We start from the raw sequence: 9,301 nt of genomic DNA on the forward strand, positions 1-9,301 counted from the left end.
ATATATACTCATATACATATATTAATGGATACCCAGTTTATAACTGAAATAATAGTTGAATATGTAAATTCAAATATTTTTCCTGATTATAGGTCAGATGTATGTATATTTCCAAAATTAGGAAACAGAGAAATGAAGATAATTTGTAATCATGTTATGAATTCCTATCTTTCTTTTTTCCTATCTCTTTCCCACCTAATCTTTTTCTTAATAATGAATATTATTCTCTTTCTAGCATTTTTTAATTTATCATTAATTTCAATGAAAATTTACAGAGACTTTGGATTGCCATTCATTTATTGTTGCACTTTTCTCCCTATCCAACCCTTCCCCACCCCAGTACACTACCCTCTTGGAAAAGTGAAAGAAAAATTCTTTCATTGTTTTACAATCCCTGTTCTCAAGTCCACTCCACTATGCAGCCTTCACTCTGAACTCCTGTCATAACAAAAATACCTAATCACATATCCCTTCTAAACAGTTTTCTCCCTCATCTGTTTCAATGCAGTATACATTATTTAACCCATCTTTCTCAGTCTTCCCCCAACCCCGATGTCAGTCCTGTTTTACAATAGTGGCACCATGCAGTATTTGTCCTTTTGTGACTGAGATACTTCATTGAGCATAATGTCCTCCAGGGTCACCCATTTTAATAATAATGCATGAGGTCCTTGTTTGTCAATGCAGCATAGTATTCCATTGCGTGAATATACCACAGCTTCTCTATCCATTCATTTGTTGATGGGCACTTGGGTTGTTTCCAAGTCCTTGCTATTGTGAACAAAGCCGTGATAAACACGGGTGTGAAAAATTCCTATCTTTCATAGAAATAACCAGTCAACCACTATTAAATTGTCATGTTTTCTGGGTATGTGCAGGCACATGCAAGTGTTCATACTGATGAGAACACACTCACCATAAGAAAGAGAAGCAATAAATATGGAATCCACTGATTAAGGGGCATGCTTTTGCTTTATCATAGAACAATAACTTTTCATCTTAAACATATCACATATTTCAGTGAGAAATACAAGATCTGTGAAAATGGTGATCATGGCCTGGATTCAGAAGCATGTCTGAAATGTCTGCACCTCTAACTATATACAAACAGAATGAGTCCTTAAATACAACTAGAGAGCAAGGACTATTCTTACTAATGGATTAAACTATGCCTTCCAAAAATATGTATTAAAACTCTCATACCCCAGTACCCAAGGATATAATACCATTTGGGAAGAGATTTTTTGTCTGTTATGTTAATGAGGCCATAACATTATAGAGTATACAATAAGCCAATCATCTTTGAGTTATAAAAAGAGTAGAGTAGGCGCACAGAACCAAAACCCCAGAAGTCAGGCAGCTCTGTTTTACAGTGACCTCTGTTGGGTTTCTGTAAATCCTGATAGGAGGAGACTTCCCATGTTTCTCTCTGGCATTCAGAAAGCAGCATCAATGAAGACGGGATCAAGTCAAAAGGAAACAAAGAAAAGCTGAACCCAACAATTTTCTCTCTTCAAAGGGATCAAAGAGAGCTTTCTCTTGGAGTAAGAACACGAAATCTGACTTCAAGTCTTCTATACTCTTAGAAAAGAATTTTGTGTTTTCCTAAAGCCCTTCATTGCGGTGGACTTTCTGTTACAACAACATGAAAACTACCACAATGGCCCAATGAATTCTGTACCACCTTAAATTCAGCACAAATTGTGGCAACGTTGGCTTGAAGAAGGGGTAACTTTTTAATTTTTTTTATTTTATCTTATTATTTGTGTGTGGGGGTACTGTCAAATCGGGTCTCACTGGTACAGAAGGAGATTGTCCCTCCTTCAGCAGAGCGTCTGGTGGTTTCAAAACGTGCACCTTTGGGATAAGTAAAATAAATGAGAAGAGTAAGAAGAGTAAGATGTTAACTGAAAGTATAAAGTAATAGGATATTTCAACCTCAAGTGAATGTTGTTGCTAGCGTTGTTGAGTTTACTACTCAGAGCGTTAACTAAAAGTATGAAGTAATAGGATATTTCAACCTCAAGTGAATGTTGTTGTTAGCGTTGTTGAGTTGACTACTAGTCAGAGCTAACTGAAGACCCACCAGATCAAACTCTGCCCTGCTGTGTGCCATCTTCATGATACCTTCCTTTTGGGGCCCACTGGTCCAGTCGCTGCGTCAGTCTATCCAGGTGAGCGTCTTCCTCTCTCTTGCTAACTCTCTACCTTTCCCAGCATGATGTCTTTTTGAAGGACTAGCTTGCTCCTCATCACATGTTCACAGTTTGTGAAACCAAGTTTCATCAGCCTTGTCTCTAGGGAGCACTTTCTCCCTGGTTGCATTCTCCCCTCACAGTTTTTATTCAAGTTAATAAAAATGGTTGGATTATCATGTGAGCTGTTACCAATACATCTACAAAGATGTCCACAAATTGATCCTGCCCAAAATGAAGAAACCTAATAAGAGTATGGGTTTTAAAAAAGACAGAGTTTGGTTTTGGCAAAGAAAAGTTTTATAACATATTATCAAGGCCACTGGTATTAAGCACCATAAAAGTGAATTTCTGTTCAGGATCTACTTCTTTTTTTCTATTTTTTTTGTTTTTGTTTTGAATACAGAATAACATTTTATTTTCTAATTTTTTCACCCTCAAGATAAGGATCAATAAGTTAATCAGCACATTTGTGTGGGTGACTTATTGATACACAAGCACCCTCATGCTGTGGCGCATAGAGCTCCTGACCTCACAGGTCCCCCAGCTTGGCCCTGGTGCCATCCTATAGAAGAGGTCCCCAGGAATCAGGCTCTCTTGTTGTTTTGTGCCAATGTTGTTTGTGCATCCTTGTTGTTATGTGTCATTGAGATTCATAATGGCCCTATGAACTACAGCGATGAAACTTGTCCTATCCTGAAGCAATCTCATCATCTCTGACAAAGCTGACCCCATTGCCACAGTCACTGTGTCATTTCATCTCATGTAGGGTCTCTCTCTCTCCTATGCTGACCCTCTGCCCTTTGAAGCATGATGACCTTCTCTAAGTACTGGTCCCTCCTGGCAACAAGCTTGAAGAATGTGAGACAGTTTCAAAATCCATGCTTCTATGGAGCAATCTGGTTTTATTCTCTGCAAGATAGATCTGTTTGTTCTCTTGGTGGTCCACGGTATGTTCAATATTCTGCTCCATTACCACACTCAAAGGCATCAATTTTTCTATCATCCTTAGTCATTGTCTAGCTCCCCAATGCATAGCAAGCAACTAAGAAGACCAAGGCCTGGATCATGTGCAGTTGAGTCTCTAGACTGACGGCATTCTGGAGAGTTTCTTGACAGCAGATTTTCCCAATCTACTTGCCTTCTGATTTCCTGACTGCTGGTGCCAATGGTGATAACTGTGGATTGAGCAAGATGAAATCATTGAGTCCTTCAATCATAGCAACACCATAATGACAGAAAGAAGCGATGTCTCATCTGAGCAATCTCCACAATCATTGCTATGTTTGATTACATTATTGCAGCCACCATGACAATTCACCTCTTGAGGGTCTACCTTTCTTTCATTGTCTCTCTTCATTACCAAGGATGATGTCCTTCTCCAGACACTGGTCCTTCTCAATAATACATCCCAAGTACGTGAGATGAAGTCTCATCGTCCTGATTTTTAATGAGACTTCTGGAAGTATTTCTTTCAAGGAAAATGTGCTTGCTCTTGTGGAAAACTGTGACATATGTAATACTGCACACCAACTTCATAATTCAAATGCATCAATTTTTCCTCGTTCGTTATCTAGCTTTAATTTATAACACTTTGTAAAATTATCTTCAAATATATTTGCCCAAATGATTGCTGTTTCTCTATGTATTAGTTTTGCATAAAATAAAAGTAAAATCTTTGACAAATTCACGTTTATTTTCCCAGTAACTTAAAGGATCCAAGCTTGCTACTCAGTTTTCTTATTTCAAGTTACACAGGAAACTCTTGATTTGTCTGACTGAAAGATTGCCTCATTTTGGATATGTTGTTGTTATGTGTTGTCAAGTCACGTGCAACTCATGGCAACCATGGCGACCCTGAAACCTGCTTTATCCTGTGCCAGCCTTATTGTCTTTGACACACATACCCTCATACCCAGTCACCGAACCAATTCATCTCATCCAGTGTCTTCCTCTCTTGCACTGTCCCTCCGCCCTTCCAAGCATGTTGTCCCTCTCCAAGAACTGGTCCCTCATTATAACATGCCCAAAGTATGTCAGACAAAGCCTGAGAATCCTTGCTCCAAGGAGGAATCTGGTTTCACCCTCCCCAGGGTGAATGTGTTCATTCTTCTGGAAGTCTATAATATATTCAATCCTCTTCTCCAGTACCACATACTAAAGGCATCAACTCTCTTTTAAAAATCCCTAGTCATTGTCCAGTTTTCTGATGCAAAGACTATGTCCTGGATCAGGCATACCTTAGTCTCCAGACTGATGTTGTTGCACTTCAGTACTCTGCAGAGATCCCCGACAACAGACTTTCCAAATGCTATAGATCTTTTAATTTCCTGGATGCTGGTGCCAAGAGTGTTGATTATGGAGTCAAGAAAACTAAAGCTGTTAACAATCTCAATCTCTTCACCTCTTTCATAATGCTGTCAATTGGCCCAGTGGTAAGAATCTTTGTTTTCATGATGTTGAGTTAGAATCTATATGTAAGGCTGCAGTCCTTGACTTTCTGCAGCGCATGATTCAATTCCTCCTCAGTTTCAACAAGCAGGGTTGTGTCATCTGCATAACACAGACTGTTGATGAGTTTTCCTCCAATCCTACATTCCTCCTCATGGAACTCAGCCTCCTGGATGATCTGTTCTGCATATAGATTGAAAAGGTATGGAGATCGGACACATCTCTTGCATACACCCTTCCCAATTTTGAAACAGGTAGTGTTTCCTTGCTCTGTTCTTTTGACTGCTTCCTGGTCCAACTACAGGTTTCCCATAAGCACAATCATATGTCCTGGGATTCCCATTCTTCTCAGAGTTAGCCACAGTTTGTTGTAATCCACGTGGTCAAATGCTTTGGCATAGTCAATGAAACACAGACAGACATTCCTCTGATACTCTTTGCTTTCAGCCAAGATCCATGTGACATTACCTATAACATCCCTAGTACTACAGCGTCATCTGAATTCACCCAATTTCATCTGGCAGTTCTCTGTTGATGTGCCATCCTAGTAACTTTTGGATAATTTTCAGCAGATTCTTGCTTGCATGTGATATTAATGATACTGTTCTAGAATTTTCACACCCTGTCAGGTTGCCTTTCTTTGGAATGGGAACATATTTATTCCAGTCATTTGGCCAGGTGGTTGTCCTCCAGATTTCTTGGCACACAAGTTGGTGAGCACATCCAGGGCAAAGTCTGTTTCTTGAAATATGTCAGTCAGTGTGCCATTAATTCCTGGGGCTTGGTTTTTGTCAATTCTTTCAGAGTAGCTTGAACTTCTTTCTTTATCACCACAGGCTCTTGCTCATATGTTGCTTCATGAAATTCTTCTTTGTCCGCCAATTATTTTTGGTAAAGTGACTTTGTATACTCCTTCCACCTTCTTTTAATGCTTCTTGGATCTTTTAATATTCTTCCCAAAGCATCCTTAAATATTGCAATCAGAGGTTTGAACTTGTTCTTCAATTTTATCTGGGTAGGAAATGTCGAGCAAGTTTGGATTTTTCCGTTTCCAACTCCACTCTTTGCACATTTTAACACTTTGATTACTCTTCCTGGGCTGACTTTAGAAATCTTATGTTTAGCTCCTTAAATATCTGATTCCTTCCCTTTTCTTTGGCTAGCAAGCCTTTGAAAACATTATGTACAATTAGGTCAAGCTCTTAGGAGTATTGAGTGTGTATTAAATGTGTCTATATGCATAATAGGTTCATACTAACTTATTTTTCTTTTAGAAAAACAAATCTTTCTACTCAGTCTGTCTTAGTCTGGAAGTTCACTGACATCTCCCCACTATGGTCAACTTGCTGGTACTTTAATACCAGTACAAGGCTTGCAGCATTATAGAAACATGCAGACTATGATGATACAACAAACTGATAAGTGTTAGTGGAGATGCTCATGAAAATGTTAACTGGGTAAATTAATTCTCAAGAATTTAAAAAAGATTCAGAGATGCACACAGAACTTGATGTAAAAACAATAATTATGACATAACTTATAAGGTGAAAAAGTAAAGTACAAATAAATTGTCTAAAAAATATTCAAATGAGAGATGATCAAATATAGATTCCTGATCCATAAAAATAATGTCCTGTTGACTATTTAGGAACAAGAGAGTACTTATGACCTACATTAGTTTTTCTTTAAAGAATTAAAATGCAGTGTAGAGCATTGCATTACGATCTGATTTTTGTTTGGAAAGATTATGTACAATATACAGTGACTAAAAGTTGGAAATGCCTGAAGGGCAGTTGACTGTCTACCCAGATGTGATTTAAATTTTAACTTCAAAAAATATTTTCTACACGGAACATGTAATACTTCTAAAATCAGCAACATTCTTTAGGAAAAACAGTAAGTGGGTGTTATGTAAAGGAAAAAGCTGAAATAAGAATCTAAATATTTCAGCTGCACTGCAATCTGAGAGGTGAGCGGTTCAAATCCACCAGATGCTTTGCTGGAGAAGGAGGAACAATCTCCTCCTGTACCAGTCAGATCTGATTTGACGGTACACACACACACACACACACACACACACACACACACACACACACACACACACACACACACACACACACACACACAAATAATAAAAAAATAAAATTTAAAAAAAGAATCCAAATATTTCATAAATTCTGAAGCAGCCGATAGTTTCCATCCGAAAAAGTGGAAAATAACAATACAAGGATGATGTAGAAAAGGGAGAAGAAAATGGTTTCCTTTATGAGATGTCAGAGAAAAGCAGATGGTATCACCAAGTATATAGAATATTCTCAAGTGAATTAAGAAAAGGTAGGAGTATGGAGTCAATAAAGATTCCAGTTGTACAGATTTGTTGAATGTAGCTACACACTGTTGCTGTGTAGCCTTGAGTTGGAATGGACTCAAAGCTGGCCCTCTAGCATGTTCTCAGAGATTGTAAAGTGCACGTGAGGAGATTGTTCATTCTGTAGAGCAGCTGATAGAGTCAGACAGACAGTGTGCCTTGGATTCAGACAGCATGCCTTGGATTGACAGTGACACTCCTTACCGTTAAGCCACCAGAGCTCATTTTATATCATAAAATGTCTTACGTGTAGAAGATAAGTATTTTTTTAGTGTATGACAATCAGCATCAAAAGTCAATTTTAAAATCAAGAACAAAGGAGAAAATTATATGTTGATAGCATCAAATGCCAAGGAAGTTAAGAATAAGTAAACAAGAATAAAACCATCCTTAAAATGAAACATAAAAAAGGATATTAAGAGTCCATACAGAAAAGTGATTAATGAGTAAGATGACACTATAAAAATCTTCAGTTAAATACTATTTAATTAATTCAACATTAGGTAGCATGTACTGATTGTTCATTAATAACTTTGTTAGGCACTAAATTGGTTTCCAATGAGGCCAAAATGAAAACTGATTCCATCATTTTCTCATATGTCAGATACAGATGAACTTCAGATAAATTTTCCTGTGCTTTTAGGAAGTAAACAAACAAATAAAAAGAAGTCTGAATGTTCCAGAGTTTTGTTGTAGCCCATAGTTATTTGGAAAGATTAAAAACAAACAAACAAACAAAAAACCCAACTCTTCAATTTTGGGGGACTCATAAAGAATCAAGATGTGAGTAATTGACTAAATTATTTCTTTGGGGTTTTTGCTTTCAAACCAAGCACAGTATGAGGCAGACTATACCACAGAACAACATCATTTTCATAGTGAAAATTTCTTCTTGCTAGAAAATCATCCCATATTTTCTTGTTCAAAATGATATTAAGAAAAGATGTTCATTATAAGCATGATAAGACTGAGATTGATGCCTCAGAGCTGGAGAAGAGCATTGAACATCCCATGGATATTCAAAAGAACAAAAATGTTTATGTCTTGAAGAGTGTGTAGCCAGAGCACTCTTTAGAGGCAAGAATGATGAGGCTTCACCTCACATATTTTGGGAATGTTGCTAGGAGGGGTTATTCCTTGGAGAGGGACATGATGCTGGGAAGAGTAGAAGGTTGGTGAAAAAGAGAAAGACCCTCAACCAGGTGGATTGACACAGTGACTGCTCCAATTTGTGTATCATGAAATTTGAGGATGGCACAAGATAGAACAGGGTTCAGATCTTTTGTTCATAGGGTTGTTATGAGTCATACTTGACTCAAATGCACCTAACAACAACAAAAATGATAAACTGGTGCATGGAGAGGAATAAAGTGGGGTGGAGGGAATGCCAAACAACTCCTGGTGAGCTATGTGTGCTGGTCCTTATAGATATATGTATGAACAACCATAAAAATATCATGATTATAAAATACTTGTTAAATATGATGGAAATGAGATGTTTTTCTATAAAAAGTTATAAGAATAGGTAAAGTTTGTTCATACAAAAAGATCAAAAAAAGCAGCAAAGTAAAAGCAGTTAAGGAATACCCAAAATCCAAAGGCAGGTAAGTTGGAAGATGGTGAAGAAAAGAGGGGCAAAAATCTATAAAAATGTCATCATACAGCAACACAAATAAAGCAATTAAGAATTTATGCTACAATCAGAACAGGGAAAGACAATTTTTTATAAAAATTTATAGATAATAATGAATACAGCTGAAAAGAAAATCAATACATAAGGGTCTGGATCATATTATCCGAATATAAAAAAATGATTGAGTAACTTTCATATGATTGCCTTATAAGAACTTATACATACTGCATAAAGGGCGCAAATATGCAGATAAAGAGTCTTTAGAATAATATTTAAATCCTAGAAGGCAGGTCTTATATCCACCATCAGAAGAAAAGTTCAGAATATAAAACTCAATTTAACCTTTTTAAGTTTCAACACTATTAAAGTTGAAGACAATGAACTATTTATTGGTGGCCAGGATTTGAAATTTCTCAAAAAGCTGCTAGAGAATCGAATTTCTTTCTTTTAAATATTTTTTTAATTGTTATTTTAACAAAAGTTTACAGAAAAGTTGGATTTCTTCATTCATTCATTCATTCATTCATTCATTCACTGTTTCACATTTTGAATGTCTTAATGAAAAGGAAACAAAAACAACACAAAGGAAGAGCATAATATGGCCAAGGTGAATAGGATTTTATGGAGACATTGTTGTTGTTATTGTTAAGTGCC

The 9,301-nt window shown here is 36.9% G+C and overlaps 1 protein-coding gene across 1 annotated transcript in view; it reads right to left on the reverse strand.

Moving 5' to 3' along the window:
- SLIT2 (slit homolog 2 (Drosophila)) overlaps positions 1-9,301 on the reverse strand; it is a 632,406-nt gene that overhangs the window by 174,915 nt on the left and 448,190 nt on the right. The gene's annotated exons all lie outside the window — the stretch shown is intronic.

This window comes from Elephantulus edwardii, unplaced genomic scaffold, assembly GCF_000299155.1.
Source record: "Elephantulus edwardii isolate Elephantulus edwardi_28Jun2011 unplaced genomic scaffold, EleEdw1.0 scaffold00035, whole genome shotgun sequence".
Lineage (NCBI taxonomy): Eukaryota > Metazoa > Chordata > Mammalia > Macroscelidea > Macroscelididae > Elephantulus > Elephantulus edwardii.